Raw genomic sequence first — 18179 nt, 5'->3', positions numbered from 1 at the left:
CTGCTGTTGATAACCGCATTTGCATCATTTCTAGCTTTTGGCTGTTAAAAAAATGCTGGCACAGTTTTTTCCTCCACAAGAGAAGCTGAAGTTAGAGTGGGTAAGAGGAACGCGGACTTTGAATATTGTGAAAGATAGTAGTGCCCGGCTATGGAGCTGTTCCACACTGGCGTGCTGCTGCAAGGAATTTGTAACGAAGCAAAAAGTACCAGCAAACCATGGTGTGCTGTAGATGTAGACATAGGTGTGTGTATTAGAGCAGATGCAGGGTTAATCCTCCTCTGTGGGCCTAGCCTTTTCCCGAAGGACGCTGCTCCACCCACCACCCTTCCCAGGGGCAGCACTGGAGTATTTCTTGCCCTGCAAACTATGTTCAGGATGTAGACTTGGTGTCCTTGCTCCCTCCCTTTCTGGTAAAACCCCCACTTAACTCCATTCAGGCTTATGTGATCCTCTCACTCTCCTGGTTACCTGATTACTCCCATCTTAAAACAATTATTCCTGCCTTTCTCTTCCTCTGTACCTCCATCCTTCCATATGACTTCATCTGTGTGGCTTACCCATCTGTGTTGGGAGTCCCGAAGATAATCACACTGATGGCGATGATTCTTACAGCACAAAGATGCAAAGCAAAATTGAGCAAAGGAAAGGGTGTATGGGCGAAGTCTAGAGTGAACCAGGCTCAGACTTTCAGAGGGGACTTTGAAAGTGGTGTCACAGAGTATGTCCTTCGTTCCCCCAGCAAAGAATTGTTCCAACATGTGTGGAATGTTGTCTCCCAGGGAAGCTCACCAGCAGCTGAGGGCCCAGGGTTTTGATCGGGGTCTGGTTATTCAGGCATCTTCTGCGTGGCACATACTAAAATCCCAGACTCCCAGAAGTAAAGCACAAATACACATCATTGACTGTACAGTTTAGGCACAGTGAGCCACTCTTATCAGTTCTGGGAATGATGGAAACCCTCCTCAAATCCTAGTTCCCAGATGTCAGCCAAGGGCCAAACTTGTAAGCAGTCTTTATAAAGGATAGGAGTCAGGCCTGCTGTGTTAACTTTCCTGGACCCATCCTACACCCTGGCCCCTGTTCCTTTCCCTGTGACCTTTTCTTCTCACCTCCTCCCACCCAAACCTGTAGACACACCTGGACCTTGTCTATCAACCTCAACTGCATCATCTCTGAATCATGGATTTAGACACCCTACGCTTTGATCTTCCAACTGGCTTGCTCAAGAAATAATAAGTACCTACACACATAGAGTGACCTAACCACTCCTTTGCTCAGTAACTGCTTTTAGCTTGGTGCTGACCCCCAGGTCAGGAATCTTTCTACTTTGGATTCGTTAGCTTCCATCTTCTACTTTCCCTACCACCATCTCCAACCAGCCTAGACTCCTTGAACTATCATTATCTTACAAATAACCTTAAACTCCCTTGCAACTCTTTTGAGCTTTTTGTGCTCTTGTTTAGAGAAACTTCAACCCTGAAAGCATCCAGCCACCCACATGGTCAGTATTCACTCAGAGGGTTGTGTCCTGCAGAAGAGAATCACAATTGAATACATTAGTACCACTGTAAATCTGATCACTGCTCTCTCCTGGCCCTCAACATTGCCAGCAAAACTTAGTACTTTTCTGTAATCACCTCTCTCTAGTCAGCAAATGGCCCTGCTATCCATTTCAAAGAGAACTAGAAGACATTGGATGGAAACTGCCTCAGGCACTTAGCACACTCTAACATATTCATCCAGCCTTTTCCTGGCTGTCCTTTAAAAACAGAAAATACCGCGTATCAAAAAACTGCTTGTGCTCTGGCTCCCTAGTTCCCACCGTTCCCGTTACTGGATTACCTCTTTCTCTGTGTCTTCAACTTCTTCCTTGATAAAGGATCCTTTCCATTCGCATTTAATTATAATGCTAGCATATTATATCGCATATTAATGTGTTAGTATTCATATATTTATATATACAGGCGTAACTTGGAGATACTGCGGGTTTAGATCGAGACCCCAGTAAAGCAAATATCACAAAGTGAGTCACACGAATTTTTTTCTTTCCTAGTATATGTAAAGTTAGATTTACACTGTACTTTTGTCTATTAAATGTGCAATAATAGCATTATGCCTACAAAACAGTGTACGTACCTTTATTTTAAAATAATGCTGTTGGGAAAATGGTGCCGATAGACTTGCTTGATGCAGGGTTGCCACAGAACTTCCCATTTGTAAAAAATGCAATATTTGCAAAGCACAATAAAACGAAGTATGCCTATAATTGTAACTATGTAGCATTTATTATGTTAGACTTCTTTTTTAAGAAAATTATCCTAGAATCCTACATCCTACCGGTTCCTCCTTAGCTCTTGAACTATCTAGATGCCTGATCTCCCTTTCACTTCTTAACCCACTTGTTCTACTTCATACACCGCTAAAACAGTTCTTGGTAAGGTCACTAATGATCTCCAGTGAGCCTTTCAAAGTTTTCCTCTCTTACTTGTTTCACAGAAGCATTCCATGCAGTCTGCCTCTCCCTTCTCAAAATACTCTTGTCTTCCTGGCTGCCAGATCCTCGGTCTGCCCAATTCTAATTCGTCAGTCACCCCATTTTGAAATAATAATGTTCCTCAGGGTTCAACTTTAGCTTTTTTTCCTTCTCCCCGCTGCTCCCCACACACAACACTACCACAAATTATGCAGTGGAGTTTCCCACATTCTTGTTATCTCTCCTGCCAGATAAGTTTGCTTTTTTTCCCCCCTCTTTTTAAGCTGCATACTCTCTCTGGCCTTAACTACATGGAGTTATTCTCACATTCACTTATCTAGCACAGATCTTTTCTGAGTCTGGATCTGACTTTTCCTTTGGCTGAGCCGCAAGGCTTGCGGAATCTTAGTTCCCCGACCAGGGATTGAACCTGGGGCCACAGCAGTGAAAGCGCTGAGTCCTAACCACTGGACCGCCAGGGAAGTCCCTGGATCTGACTTCTCGATACCTGTGCTTGAAGGTCTTATAGTAGCCTCTCAAATGTAATGTTCCCCAAACTGAAGTGATGATCTTCCCTCTGCTTTTCTTCCAGTGTGCTTGATCCAGTTACGTAGCAACACCATCTACTAACCCGACTGTGCTGGAAATGTGGAAGTCACCTTTGACACTCCATTTATCTTCAGTTCTGCACCAGCTTCATGCCTGTTACCAACTTCTATCAATTCTTTCTCTTTTTTTTTAACTTTTATTTTTGCCTGCGTCAGGTCTTAATTGTGGCACGTGGGATCTTTCGTTGTGGCACGCAGGCTTCTTCCTAGTTGTAGCACACAGGCTCCAGAGCGCGCGGGCTCAGTAGTTGCGGCGTGCGGGCTTAGTTGCCCGACCAGGGATCAAACCTGCGTCCCTTGCATTGGAAGCCCCTGGGAAGTCCCAAGTTCTACTTTCTCAGTATATCTAATACCTCTTTTATTTTTAAAACGTTTATTTTGGTAAGAGATGTGTATGCATGTATTCTAATCTAAATGCTTCACAAAGGCTTATAATGAAAGCCCTCAATCATGCTAGCAATCAATCATCTCTTGCTACCCCTAGTCTTTTGTTTTTAGTTTTACTGATTTTCTGTGGAAAAGGGGAAACTATTTATTCAACAAATCTTTATTGAGCCCTTATGTAGAAGAGATATAGTTCATTTGCAGGGTAAGCAACAGTGAACAAAATAAACCTTGGAGCTTGTATTCTGGGAGGAGAGAAATGAGTAAAATGTATATAAAGTATGTTAAGAAGATGCTTTAAGGGAATTCCCTGAAGGTCTAGTGGTTAGGACTCTGCGCTTTCACTGCAGGGGCCCTGGTTCAGTCCCTGGTCGGGGAACTAGGATCCTGCAAACTGTGTAGTGTGGCCAAAAAAAAGATGCTTAAGTTCTATGGAGAAAAAGCCAAGAAGCGGGGGACAAGAAAGGGTGTGTGGGCTGGAGGGTGAATTGCTGCGTGAATTTAAAATAGGTTAGGAAGCTGACATTTGAGAAATGACTCAAGAAGCTGATTGGATGTTCAAGCAGAAGAAATTTTAGCTGCAAAGACCCTGAAGCAGGAGTGAACCTAGTATTGCTGGAGTGGAGTGAGGGAGGAGAGGCTTGTAGAATGTGAGGTTAGAGTGTCAGTGGAGACTGGACAGGGAAGGAATAGTGGAGTCCACTGTAATGACTGTCATTTGTTCCGAGATGGGAAGCAATTGTAGGGTTTTGAATGGAAGAGTGACAATCGGACTTACATTTTAAAAGATTCCCTGGGACTTCCCTGGTGGTCCGGTGGGTAAGACTCCGCACTCCCAATGCAGGGGGCCCAGGTTTGATCTCTGGTTGAGGAACTAGATCCCGCATGCATGCCGCAACTAAGAAGCCCGCATGCCGCAACTAAGAAGCCTGCGTGCCGCAACTAAGAGTCTGCATGCTGCAACGAAGATCCTGTGTGCTGCAACTAAGACCTGGTGCAGCCAAAATAAATAAATAAATATTTTTAAAAATCATCATCATCTCTGGGGAATTCCCTGGTGGTCCAATGGTTAGGTCTCAGCACTTTCACTGCTGTAGGTCTGGGTTCAGTCCCTGGGTGAGGAACTAAGATCCCGCAATCCTCGAGGTGCAGCCCCCACAAAAAATTGGCACTTCTGCTACAACTGTCAGTGAATCTCTTCCAAATGCACATCTTTGGATTTAAAATAAATAAATTTAAAAAAATAAAAAGAATCTCTGGCTGCTGTGTTGAGAATAAATTAGTAGGAAGGCCAGTTAGGAAGCCAGTGCAGTAACCCGGAGTGGTTCTCCCTGCTCCCTGATAGTTAGAGCATAATAGCCTAGCCTTCCAGTACTGAATCTGCTGCAGAGGCCTTTGTGGTTTGGTCTCCTCAGTGGATTGTTCCTCTGGCTGAGGCTTTAATGTATGCATTCAAACAGTTAAAAAATAATAGGATTTCCAATGAAAAGCTGCTTCCCTTTTCTCACTGTCCCTCAGACCTACAGTTACCCTCTTCACGTGGAGCCAGGTTGTTTCCAAATTTTGCTAGTCCAAGCAGTGCTGGAATGACCCTTCATGAGTCATTTCACAAATAGATGAACGTATCTGTAAGATAAACTAATAACTGGAGATTCTGGATAACTGGAGACATAACTTCATAATTCTAATAAATATTCCTCTGTCCCTTTTGATAGAGATTATAGCAATTTACACTTCACCTGGTTTTTCAGGGTGCTTATTACCCTATATGGTCACCAGTACAGCATTAGCAAACTTTTGAGTACGTTTGCCAGTCTGATGAACGAAAAGTATTATTTCAGTACCCCGCGCATTTCACTTTGAGGGAAGTTGAACATTGTTAAATGAGTTTGGTATTAATATTTCCTTTTCTGTGAACTTTGTATAAATATTCTTTATTTGTCTCCTCTGATGTTAGTGTTCTTGGTTATTTACAGGAGCTCTTTTTTTTATTAAGGTAAAAAGGTTTTTCTTTAATTCAATAATACCTGTGCATAGTTACTACAAATGAAACAAAATAGTATAGAGTTTGTCTACTTCTCTTCCTTAAAGACAAATACTATTAACAGTTTATCTGTATTCTTCCAGAAAGTGTTCCTCTCCAGATCGTGTGTGTATATATGTGTGTGCACCATACCCACGTCCCCCCTTTTGTTAATGTGTCAGTAAGAAGAGCCTGTGTAAACTGTTCTTTACTTTGTTATTTTCATGTGTTTATCAACTACGGACCTCCTGATATATAGATTTACTCTCTTAATTCCCCCCATACACACACACAGAAATTCACACATCCTTGCTCTGTATCCTCTTAATATACTTACTATAACAATTGCGGCTAGGAATACTCATTACAACTAAGTAAATATTTTTTATGGATGAGCCAAGTAGCACAAACCCTGTCTGTGTTTCCTTTTTACAGAATGTTTTATTCTTCCTGCCACCAAAAATTGCCTTTTTTTTCACATGTTGATTGACTTTAAAAGCTGAAAACCAATAATATTCTGATATGATTTTATAAGAATTCTTCTGCACAGAGCCAAGTGATGTGCCTTCTCTACAGTTCTAGAACCATAAATACTGTACCTTTCAAAAATATATATTACTATGATCAAGATTAAATAGATTGTCTTTTTCTGGATTCCATCAGTTTCTTAAGATCATCTACATTTTAATTTGCTTCGTGACTGGACCTTGCCTTTTTTCAATTTTTAGATTGTTTTTCCTTTATCTTTTTCCTTTTTCACATTTAATACATGCAAAAGGATGTGTGACCCATAATATGAGTAACTGAACCTGTCACTTAACCCAAAAACTAGAGCATTACCAACAACCTGTATCTATGTATTACCACTCCCCTATTCCATTTCTGCTTCACCCAAAAGGAAACCACTATCCTGAAGTTTGTATTTTATCTTGGTTTTGTTTTTGTTTACAATATTTTTCCATAGAATTTTCTTTTTCTTTTGACTGCACCTAGCGGCATGCGGGATCTTAATTCCCCGACCGGGGATTAAACCCATGCCCCTTCACTGGGAGCGTGGAGCCTTAACCACTGGACCACCAGGGAAGCCCATCTGTAGAATTTCTGATTGGCTCTTGCACGTGTGTATTTGTTCTCTTGTGCTCTCTCTCATATCCTCTATTAATTGGAATCTACTCCATTCTTCTTGAGCTCACCAATTTTCAAATCTCATTTAGACCACTTTTTCCCTGGACCATTATTTTCCCTACAGCTTTTCGATTTTCCTGGAGTTTCTGAATGTTCTTTTTTGCTTGTATTTGTTGCCTTCATCATATAATAAAGTTTTTCCAAACTGTTAACATTTGATTCTGTCTATGAAGTCTCCTTTTTTCCTAGAGACTATTGTACTATAAACTTTCGCCATTCTGCGAAAGGTTATACAAACATGTTGCTTTCGAGATCTTCAGGAAACTTAGGATCCTGGGATTTCTCTTCATTGCTCTCCTGGGTTAGAGTCACAGTTTCCTGGATGCCATGTTTTCCGTTTTCTTGTTAGAATTCTTACTTAGGGAGCTTTCTTAAAAAGTATACAGGGCCAGATAGTAAGTTCTCTGTCACATCTTCCTCTTTTTTTTTTTTTTTTATTTAACAACCTTCTAAAAATATAAAAATCATTCTTAGCTCAATTGCTGACTGTTCATCTTACATGCAGTGGTGCCAAGTCTGATGCCAATTAGATTTTTTCCCCATGACAGATGATGTGTTTTTTCCTCTTTTTTGTGGGGGGGGGGGGTGCGGCATGGATTGTGGGAGTTCCCTGACCAGGAATTGAACCTGGGCCACAGCAGTGAAATCGCTAAATCCTAACCACTGGACCACCAGGGAACTCCCATGTAGACCCTTTTGACTTAAAGATTCGTATCTTTCCTTTAGCTCTTTCTCTTACTACTTAGATAACTTCTTTGATGTTACTCACCCTGTTCTTTCACTAGATCTCCCTCTTACTCAAATGTTAAAGCTGTCCAATTAAGAAGGACTTCTCTGGTGGTCCAGTGGTTAAGACTCTGCGCTTCCACTGCAGGGGGCACGGGTTCGATCCCTCGTCAGGGAACTAAGATCCTGCATGCCGCACAGTGCAGCCAGAAAAAATTTTTTTAATAAATAAGGTTAAAAAAAAGAAAAGCTGTTGAATCGAAGCTTTGTGTTTCTTAGTTTTTTTTACCAAGGTTGTTAATCTTGGTAGTAGACTTCCTGTAGTAGACTTTATTCAAATATCTGACAATTCTTGGTTATCTCTTATTGGAAGGAAGCAGAAGAGTTGCCCTGGAGCTCTGGGTGTGGCCAGGATTTGTCATCTGACAAATGCTGTAAGTTGTGATCTTTATCTTTGAGGTCTCTGAGGACTTGTTCAGAGGTGCCAATGTTTCCAGATCCACAGAAACACTGTACCTGCAGGAAAGAGTCTTCCTTGTGCTTGTTTGTTTTTCCCAGGAGTGTGTTGTCTAATTATAGGTCATTCTAACTGCAGTGAGAAACAAGATTGTTCACTGCTTGTTGTGCAGACAGACCTGAGATTAGTTTTCCTGTTTTCAAGCCCCCTTCTCACGCTTGCCCTCTGTCGGGTGTGGTCCAGGTGGCAGCACCCTCTGTTCTGCCCCGGGTCACCGTACTTCTTTCATCTGCTCTAATCAGTCTAGAAATTGGTTGAAAAAATACCTCACAGATTCCTCCCTGCCCAATTCTATTTATATTATAAATATCATCTTAGTCATTTACTGACAATTTAATGTAGTCTTAAAGGAAAAGGTGAACATTTGTAGTTGGTTTACTGTCTTTTTTTTTTTTTTTTTTTTGCGGTGTGCGGGCCTCTCACTGTTGTGGCCTCTCCCGTTGCGCAGGCTCAGCTGCCATGGCTCACGGGCCCAGCCGCTCCGCGGCATGTGGGATCTTCCCGGACCGGGGCACAAACCCGTGTCCCCTGCATCGGCAGGCGGACTCTCAACCACTGCACCACCAGGGAAGTCCAGCACCATCAACTCTTGCCTGTACTACTGTAATAACGTCTTCGTTGGTCACCCTCCACCCATACTACACTCTTCCAATTCATTTTCTATGCAGTAGCCAGAATGAATTTTTGGGAATACAAATCTGACTGCCAGGTTATATCACGTGTCTTAGAGGAGGCATGTAATATGGAGGCCTCAAGAGATTGTGTCCTCCTGGAAATGGTATCACTGCAACTACGGTCTGAAATGGATGTGATCATGGTGTCAAACAGCCAGACCCATGCTGCTCGCAAGAGCCAACCCCTAAGCAGGGCCTCTCTCTCCCCAAGGCCTTAGTCCTGGTCTAGACCTCTGAGTCACAGATGTAAAAATAAGTCGCAGGGCTGTGAGCTAGCAGGGCAGCAGCGCACCTCTGGTTCTGTGGCTAGCTGGTGTTTAGCAGCAGTGAATTTGTGTCCAGCACTGCTACTGCTCCAGACAGGCTGGAGATCCAGCTCAGCTCCCACAGAGACTAGGCCTTGGAGCTGCTTGTAACCTGGCACTGGGTTTATCTGTAGTTGTGAATGATCAGAACCTCAGGCCTATTCTCTGCAAGTATCTAAAGGGCTTCTTGACAAAGCAAGAAAGGCCAAGCCTGTCCATACTTCTTATCTCCTCTCCCTGGATGTGTTCCTGGTCAGATGCCTCTCTATGTCTGGTTTCCAGACTGTCAATGGATTTTCTCTGCGGCTTTCATCATCCCAGGTCATGACTTATGCTCAAAACATACCTAGTGTCTAAGCCAGCTTACTTTTTTCTTTCAGCTGCTACTTGGTTTAAATCTGGAAATCCTGCAGTCTTCAGACTTCCATTGAACGGAGATAGGCCACTGTCCTGGTGTCTATTCCTAGCACAGTCAGAAGATAGCTGCTTTTTCTTTTCCCAGGAATAGAAAGGAACTGTCAGACATGCTCATTTTTGCATTATCCCAACTTAAACTTCCCTTGTTCTCACTTAAGGAGGCAGGGAAGTATAGAACCAATACTAGTGGGTGCAAGTAATGTCTGTAACAGCCAGCTACAGATGACCTGGCAATGATGAGCCACAGAGACTGTTGGTGGAAAGGCTGGCAGTATCCCAAAAATTGCTGGCATGAGTCCCAGGGCACCTAATGGAGCAGGCTGACATCTTTTCACATTGGATCCTCTCTACACACCCCATCAACAAACTGGGTGTGCACACAGTCTTCAGCCTTTCAAAAAGAGATTTTAAAAACTCAGGAAATTGGGAATAGATGAGAACTTCCTAATCTAATAAAAGACATTTACAAAAAATGTAATGTACATTACACGTAATGGTGAAATGTTGAACACTCCTCTTGTGACTGGTTTCAATTAGCATCACTTATATTCAGCATTGTATTGGCTGTCCTAGCTAGTGCAATAAGGAATGAAAAAGAAATAAAGGTATAAAGATTGGGAAAAAGAAAACTATCATTTTTAACGTGACACAGTGGGGTATGTATAAAATCCAAACCTATCTACAAACTGCTGCAATTAATAGGTGAATTATCAACAGCTACAAAAGTTGCTTGCTTCTATGCACAAGCAACAAGTAATTAGAAAATGAAAAGTTAAAATATTACCATTTATAATAGAACCCCGCCAAAAACTCAAATATCTAGCAATCTAATGAAAGATGTGCAAGACGTCTACACTGGAAACTACAAAGCTACAAAACATTTCTGAGAAAAAATAAGGACATGTATGCAAAGCCTTGGAGTAGGCAAAGAAGACACAAAAAGTGATAACAATGAAAAAAGTGATAACCATGAAAGAGAAATTGGACTTCATTAAGACTAAAAATTTGTTTTATCAGAAGATATCAAGAGAGTGAAAATGGGAGCCACAGCCTGGGAGAAGATACTTGCATTATGGAATATTAGCCATCAAAGGGCTCATAATCCAGAATATATAAAGAATTACAAGTCAGTATTTTTAAAGGACCAACAATTCAATTTTAAAAATCTTGAACAGACAATAAGTTCTGTCTAATAAATATCTAATAAACGTAGGAAAAGGTGTTTAATACTTTTTGTCATCAAAAAATGCAAATTAAAACCACAAGGAGGGAATTCCCTGGCAGTCCAGTGGTTAGGACTCTGCACTTTTACTGCTGGGGCCCAGGTTCCATCCCTAGTTGGGGAACTAATATTCCCAAGCTGAGGGGTGCCACCAAAAAAAAAAAAACCACAATGAGATGCCATAAAAGACCCATGATGTTGGGACTTCCCTGGCGGTCCAGTGGTTAAGACACCATGCTTCCACTGCAGGGGGCACGGGTTCGATCCCTGGTTAAGGAACTAAGAGCCCACAAGCGGCACAGCCAAAAAAAAGACCATAATGTGAAGTGTTGGTGAGGACATGGATGAACTGAGCGTTCCACACTTTAATGGTAGGAGTGTAAATCGGTATAACCATTTTGGAAAACTAATGGGCAGGATCTACTAAAGCTAAATATGTATATTTATGACCCAGCAGTTTCATTGTTGGGTACATACTCAGTAGAAGTGATTGGCTTATGTCCACCAAAAGACATGTAAGAATGCTCACAGTGTAAGTCATAATAGCCAAAACCTGGAAATAAATGTCCAACAACAGTAGAATGAATAAATAGTGGTATATTTATCAATGGAATACAGTAAAAAAAAAAAAAAACTTGCTCTACACGACATTAATAAATCTCACAGACATCATATAAGTGAAAGAAACCAGACACAGAAGAGTATATACTGTATGATTACATTTACATGAAACTCAAAAACAGGCAAAACTAACCTTGGTGATGGAGATTAGTAGTTATATTTGGAGGAGGCAGGGCCTGCTGAAGTATTTATATCTTGACTGGGGGGGTGGGCACAGTACGTAAGTGAAAATTTGAACTGTGCACTTAAGACCTGTGTATTTTATGTAAATTAAACATCAAGATAAAAGATATATGGAAGGGGACCTTAGATTCTCTCCATTGCTCTGCCCTCTGAGACCACACAGAGACCCCTGAGTGTCTTGATAACTCCCTCTGCCTCTGCCCTCCCCACCCCAGCGCTATGGAAACACAAATTTTTGCCTCAAACTCTCCAGTGATTTCCTGTTTCTCTTAAGAAAGAGTTTCATCCTTCCCAGCCTGCCTTATATGATCTAGTCCCTGGGGAACTACCCTTAGCTTTCCCTTAGTTCCAAATTCCAAAATGAGTCAAATTCCAAAGGCCTTTGCAATTCCTTTCACCTGGAGGTCTCTTCCCCAACTAATTGCTTCTCATTCTTCAAATGTCAGTTTAAACATTACATTTTCAGGACCTTCCAGAATGTGTTAAGTTCTCCTTGACTATTTTTCTTCAATGCAACATGTCCTCACTATGCTTGCATGTCTATGTTTTACCTTTGTCATTTTTGTTTGGGGAAGGATCACTTTTGTCTTATTCACCACTCCATTCCCAGTACCTGGCACCATGCCTGGCCCCTGGTGGGTGCTTAGAAACTTGTTGAATAAGTGAGCAAGTTACTTTATGAATGCCTGCTGTTTGCTATATGCAGTGCCAAGTGCTGGAGATACAGTTGGGTATGAGATGAATATCATAGAAGTTCACAGTCCAGGAGGGGCAAAACTTAACTGTTTTGTGAGATAAATACGATGACTGGGAAAATATAGCGTTGGGGATTTCAGAGAAGACTTCCTGGAAGAGGAGGTCCATGACCCATGCTTTCAAACAACTTAAAGAGCCCCACAACCAGAGACCTGTCCTGAGAGGGGACCAAGCTTGTGACAGCTTCTGGACTCATGGTTCTCTTGGATTTGCCTGTGACTATGCCTGTGCAGATGTGGAAACTGCTAATTTGATGAGATCACAGGATTTTTGAGAAGTAATCTCATTTCTTCTTACTGATCTGACAGGCTTTATGTGAGATAGAGTTTCACTTTCAGGGTTCTCCATATATGTTTAAGGCAACCTAGCTCCCTTTCAATAAGCCCAATCTCCTTTTTTTTTTTTTTTTTTTCTGGCCCCAGCAGTGAAAGCGCCAAGTCCTAACCACTGGAATCACCAGGGAATTCCCTCCTTGGTGATTCTTATAAGTGTTGGCTTATAAGTCAAAGGTGGCTTTTAGTGTCATCAGCTCCTTCTGAGAGCCTCATTGTCGTCTCAGAACCGGATAGAGCTGCCCAGACTCATTTGTCGCAGTGCAGAGTGAGCATCGTTCATTATTTCGCACTTTAACAGCAATGTTTCATGGCAATGAAATCATTGTAGGTTAAGAGCCAAATTTTAGTTTATAAACTCAGCCTTTTCTCAAATATTTCTAGTAACTTGGCTTTAAAATGTTATTTGGTTCTGCCCAGTTTTGCCCCTAAATGGAAAGCATGAATATTTGGCAGCTGTGTGGTTTAGGGTTAAGGTTAGGCACAGCATTGCTGAGCAGTGAGAAAACTAGAGGTCTGGGCCCCGAGCCCATTTCTCCCTGTGGAGTGAGTGGGGAGAAACCCCTTTCACTGTTCACCACTCACACACATGGCTCTCCTACCTGGCTGGAACACCAGGTGCCCCAAATTCCACATGGGAGGCAGCCAGCTGTCTGAGAACAGGAGTCTGATCTGTGTGGTCCTACCATCCAGCACCTACATCAAACATGAGCTGAGGGGACTTCCCTGGTGGTGCAATGGTTGAGACTCTGTGCTCCCAACGCAGGGGGCCCGGGTTCAATCCCTGGTCCGGGAACTAGATCCCACATGTATGCCACAACTAAGCGTTTGCATGCCACAACTAAGGAGCCGGAGAGCCTCAACTAAGTAGCCCGCCTGCTGCAACTAAGACCCGACGTAACCAAATAAATAAATAAATAACGTGAGCTGAGTATCCCAGATCTCTTGGGAGGGAGTCCAGGCTCTGTGACCAGTGCCCAAGGTTGTCAAGTCAACATTGACACCGGAAAGTCAACCAGTGGCAGCTTTACTGTCCCTGCTTGCTACAAATTGAAGACCCAATTGAGATGCCCTAAATGAACCGCAACTAGGGACAACCACGTGTAAAAGTCTCTGGAGGCCTAAACAAGTTCAAAGTCGTAGGGTCGGAGGACTCTGACATGGTGTGTTGAAGAAATGGAAGAAACAACACAGCCCCTGAGGAGCTTCTTCCCACTGAGCCTGGTGGGAGCAGACAAGCTACAGGGTGGCAGTCTGTAAGTTACTCCCAGGCATCAGGACTGCTGCCAAGGACAGCCATTCTAGTGGCTACAGTGCTCTTTTTGTTTGGGCTAATAAATCTGCTCTTGTTTCAGTGACAATGAGTTGGGGTTATTACATTTTGATAACCAAAAGGAGAGTCCACCCACATTCAGGAAAGGGGACAGAGTTCTGGTTTCTTCAGCGAGATGGACCCATCTGGGGGACTCATGCCCCTCAGTCTTGGCCCCCTTGTAGATTTATAAATCTGAGGGAATGCTGGTAAATTTAATTGTTCAGAACTCCAAGTGTTGAAGTTTGAACTCTTTACAAGGCCACAGAATCAACTCTGCAAACTACCCTCCCGCAGTTCTTGGGAGACACCTCTTTCTGGACCAAGACCACAGCATAGACCTTCTGAGCTAGGGTGGTACCCATCACCAGGTCGACATACTGGAACCTGAGGAGAGCCGGACCTTGGCTCTCTGTCAGCTATAGAATGGACTGGAGCTCCCTCTGGTTTTCAGGATAACTTGACCTCAAGCTGTGCAGCCCTTCTGGCTCCACCAGCACCAGAACCTTGCCTGGTTCCCTCCCCAGTACACCTTTCTTTCCTTTCCTGGTCATAAGTCCTTGGATCCCTGACAGTGTGTGAATCCTGGAAAATATCCATCTCCATTGTGTAGAACTTCACAGCTGATAACTGGTATGCACAGCCTCTAGGGTGGTCCCTACTGCATCCAGCAGCTCCCCCTCCCCCACCCCACACACATCCAGCCCCTTCTGCTTCACCTCACCCTGGAGAGCCCTCAGGGAGTCCCCCAGCAGCTCCCCCTGCCTGCACATATCTTACATGTTCCCTAAGGTGGTACCAGGCAACCTGTCCTCGTTGCAGGGGAAGGGGCCTGGAATCCTGGGGTCCAGCCCACCCATCAGGGATCTCCCAGGCCCCTGGCCAACCCCAGACCCTCAGAAGTGTCAAAGGCAACCTGGGATCTGAGAGGTGGGGGTGAGACAGAAGCAGACGGCTCAGCCTGGCAAGGGCTTCTTGGCCACAGCACAGCCATTTCCAGCCAGTGGAGGGTGGAAATGGAGAAAGAACAACAGGATACTCAGATGGTTACGGGGAAAGGGAGGGGTGAGGAGCGACTTCCTCAGGGAGATGACCTGGACACCGGGGCAGAAGTTTCCCCTTTGGCACATGACCCATGCTGCCCTCACCCCCTTTCCTGCCTGGGGCACACCACCCAATAGACTAGACTGGCCTTGCCCCAGGTCTCTCCGTACTCAGCAGCCAGCCAGTTGCTCTGTGCCCAGAATGTCTGGCCAGCCCTCTCCAGACTGGCTCCCAAATCCTGTGGATTCTGGAATGCAGCTACCCTTTCTGGGGCTCACAGCCCATCTTGCAGCTTTCACATTCTGCCCAAGCGAGACCAGTGAGGTAAAGGAGAAAAGTTACTCTCCAAACTCAACCCCATTGCCCCTGCCCACCCGCTCCCCACAACCATCACCACCAAGAACACTCGGCTGGCTGTGAAAACCTCTTCCCTGAACACTCTTCTTTCAGACATGCCCACTAAAAGCCCAGGTAAAAGCCCAGCCTGGAAGCCCTGGCTTTGACTGCATAGAGAGCACACAAGCCAACAGTAATAACTTCGGCTGTTTAAGAAAATCATTTCTCTAATCCCTTATGAGCCCCTCTCTGTGGGATGCTCCTATTCTGCTGCTCTGCTGATGTTAGGAATGTGGAGCCCTCATAAAAGCTAGCCGTATAAAACCAGCTTTGTTTTCCTCGACAAGGGGAGGCACCTCAGTTCAAGGCCAAGGTGCACCTCTGGCCCATCTCACTAACGCAGTGCTCTTGGGTCACTGAGGAGCTCCTGAAACCCTGTTCTCACTCCTGCCAGAGAACAACCTCCGAGGCTCCCATCGCTTCCATGGGGTCTGGCTCCAACTTTGCCTTTAACCAATACACAGGAGGGCAGGTGGATTCAGGGAGAGGCCTTTGTTTCCTGGCCTGGGCCTTCTTGGCTTCCTGAGGGGCAAGTTGAGGTGTCTGTCTGGTGGTCTCTGAGGCACCATCCCAATCCCCCTGTGCATGCCGAGTCTCCAACCGTAGACCTCCCTGCAGAGCTGAATCAAAGCTTCTGTACCTGAGGACATGGGGGCTCCAGGAAGGTCCAGCCTCCACCTCTAGACCTGTGGGCTCCATCCTCTTTTTGGGCACTTTGGTGTCAGGGAGCTTGGAATAAAGAGGTGATATGAAGTGACAAATGTCTCAAACCTGCGTGGTGGGTACATGGATGTTTTTTCCCTTCCTCTCCATATGTATGTGCGTTTGATGAATGAAAATAGTTCCAAGCCTTAGGAGGTGGGTATGATAGTTATAGATGTGCTCACAAACCGGACTTGATATATCCACAATACAAGATGTCCTCGGGTAAGTCTGAGAGGTCCAAGACAGCCTGGTGCTCAGAGCACCACAGACGCCACCAAAGGGGCCCCAAGGTTGGCAATGTCCATACTGAGTTCCAATAGGAAGCGCACACGGGACTTCCCTGGCGGTGCAGGGGTTAAGAATCCGTGCTGTCAGTGCAGGGGGTGCGGGTTCAATCCCTGGTCAGGGAACTAAGATCCCTCATGCCATGCAGCACGGTCAAAAAAATTTAAAAAAAACAAACTGCACGCATGGCTGAATAGGTCTCTGGAACCTCCTGGTCCTGGACTGAAGTCTAGAGAAGGGCCCAGATGGTGCCAGGCACGAGGTTTCCTGCACATTACTCTGGGACCATGAAGCTTGGAGTGAAGTGAGCAACGGTGGTTGGGTGTGCAGGTCAGAGCCTGCCAGGGGGCCCTTTTAAAGCCCCCATCCAGTGTTTATCAGGTACCTCTAGGCATGGCCACCAGAGGCTTGGAGGGGCCTGTATTAGGAGCTAGGAGAACCTCCGAACAAGAGATAGGCTTGTCCTGGGACTTCCCTGGTGGTCCAGTGGCTAAGACTCGGTGCTTCCACTTCAGGGGCGGCGGGTTCGATCCCTGGTCAGGGAACCAAGATCCCGCATGCCAAAAAGAAAAAAAGAGATGGGCTTGTCCTGAGACTGCAGGAGCCACACTTGGCCCACTCAGAAGCCGGGCACCATCATCTCTGATCCCTTTTCCAGCCTACATAGGTACGATGACACCAGTACCCGGGGACACTTCCTCCAACCCAGCTGTCCTCTTCCACGTCACATCCCTTCTCCTGTAGCTTGGGTTCCACAGCTTGTTATGTCAGTAACACTCACCCCTCTCTCTGTTATTCAACCCCCAGGTGAAGCCTTTCTCCATCTTCTTACTTTTACCTGAAAGCTGCTGGGGCAAGGCAGTTAATATGAGAGAAGGCTCTATCAACCTGAAATAGATCCTCAGGTACAATTTGGAAATTCTACCACATTTTTCCTTTCCGCATTCAGACCTTTCTCACTCTCCTCACACCTCTGTCTGCAAGTTCCCCTCACTCTTTACTGCAGCGTCAGGTAAACCCATGGCCAAGCATTTTAGACCCCTCCAGCCTTTTCAGAACCTCACAAGATGAATCACATCATCTTTCTTCTGTATATTCAGTCTCTTTTTGTCAACTGGATCTTCCTCTCTGACATTGAAACATGTTTAAGTTTCTTCCACCTTAAAAAACCAACCACAAAAAAGCCTTCCCTCAATCTACACCCACCTTCAGCTCCTACCCACAGCTTCAACAGCCCCCTAAGCCCCAGTGACATCTCCCAGTGACAGCTTCAACAGCCCCCTAAGCCCAAGCTCCAGACCTCCAGCCCCAACTGCCTACTTGGTGCCTCTTCTTTGATGTCATGTTCACCACGGCACTCATGGCCTCCTTCCTGTCTTCCTCCCTTCCAAATGTGGTCCTCAGGAGCTTCCCAGCACTGAGTGTCACCACTCCAGTGGCTCATCCCAGAGACCCAGGAGAGATTTAGGATTCCCTCCTCTTTCCAACGCTCCATGTCTAGTTCAACCACTGACTTTATTCCCCACTGCCACTACCATAGTCTGTGAATGGCTTTCAAAATGAGATTCACACAGCTACTAATGTAAGAAGGCAATCTATTGGGGTAGAGGAAGAAAATATTAGAATTTAAGACTTATCTTTTAAAATTCTTTTAATGTATGTTCCATTATGTAAATAGTATATTAGTAGTGTAGTGCATATAATTTATAAGTAAAATAAATCTGGACGATATTCAAACATTTTTCCTGATAGATGTTCAAGAACAAAAAAATGTGGAGGTCCTGGTTTACATCGGGATCATTTTTTGCTTGGACAACTGAAATAGACTACTAACCGATCTCTACATCCATCTATCTATCTATCATGGTAAAATATACATATAATTTACCATTTTAACCAATTTCTTTTTTTGGCGGCATTAGGTCCTCATTGCTGCTCGGGGGCTTTCTCTAGTTGCGGCAAGCAGGGGCTACTCTTCGTTGCGGTGCGCGGGCTTCTCATCGCGGTG

Source organism: Phocoena phocoena, chromosome 20 (genome assembly GCF_963924675.1).
Source record: "Phocoena phocoena chromosome 20, mPhoPho1.1, whole genome shotgun sequence".
NCBI lineage: Eukaryota > Metazoa > Chordata > Mammalia > Artiodactyla > Phocoenidae > Phocoena > Phocoena phocoena.
Note: the sequence above shows the minus strand (reverse complement) of the source record.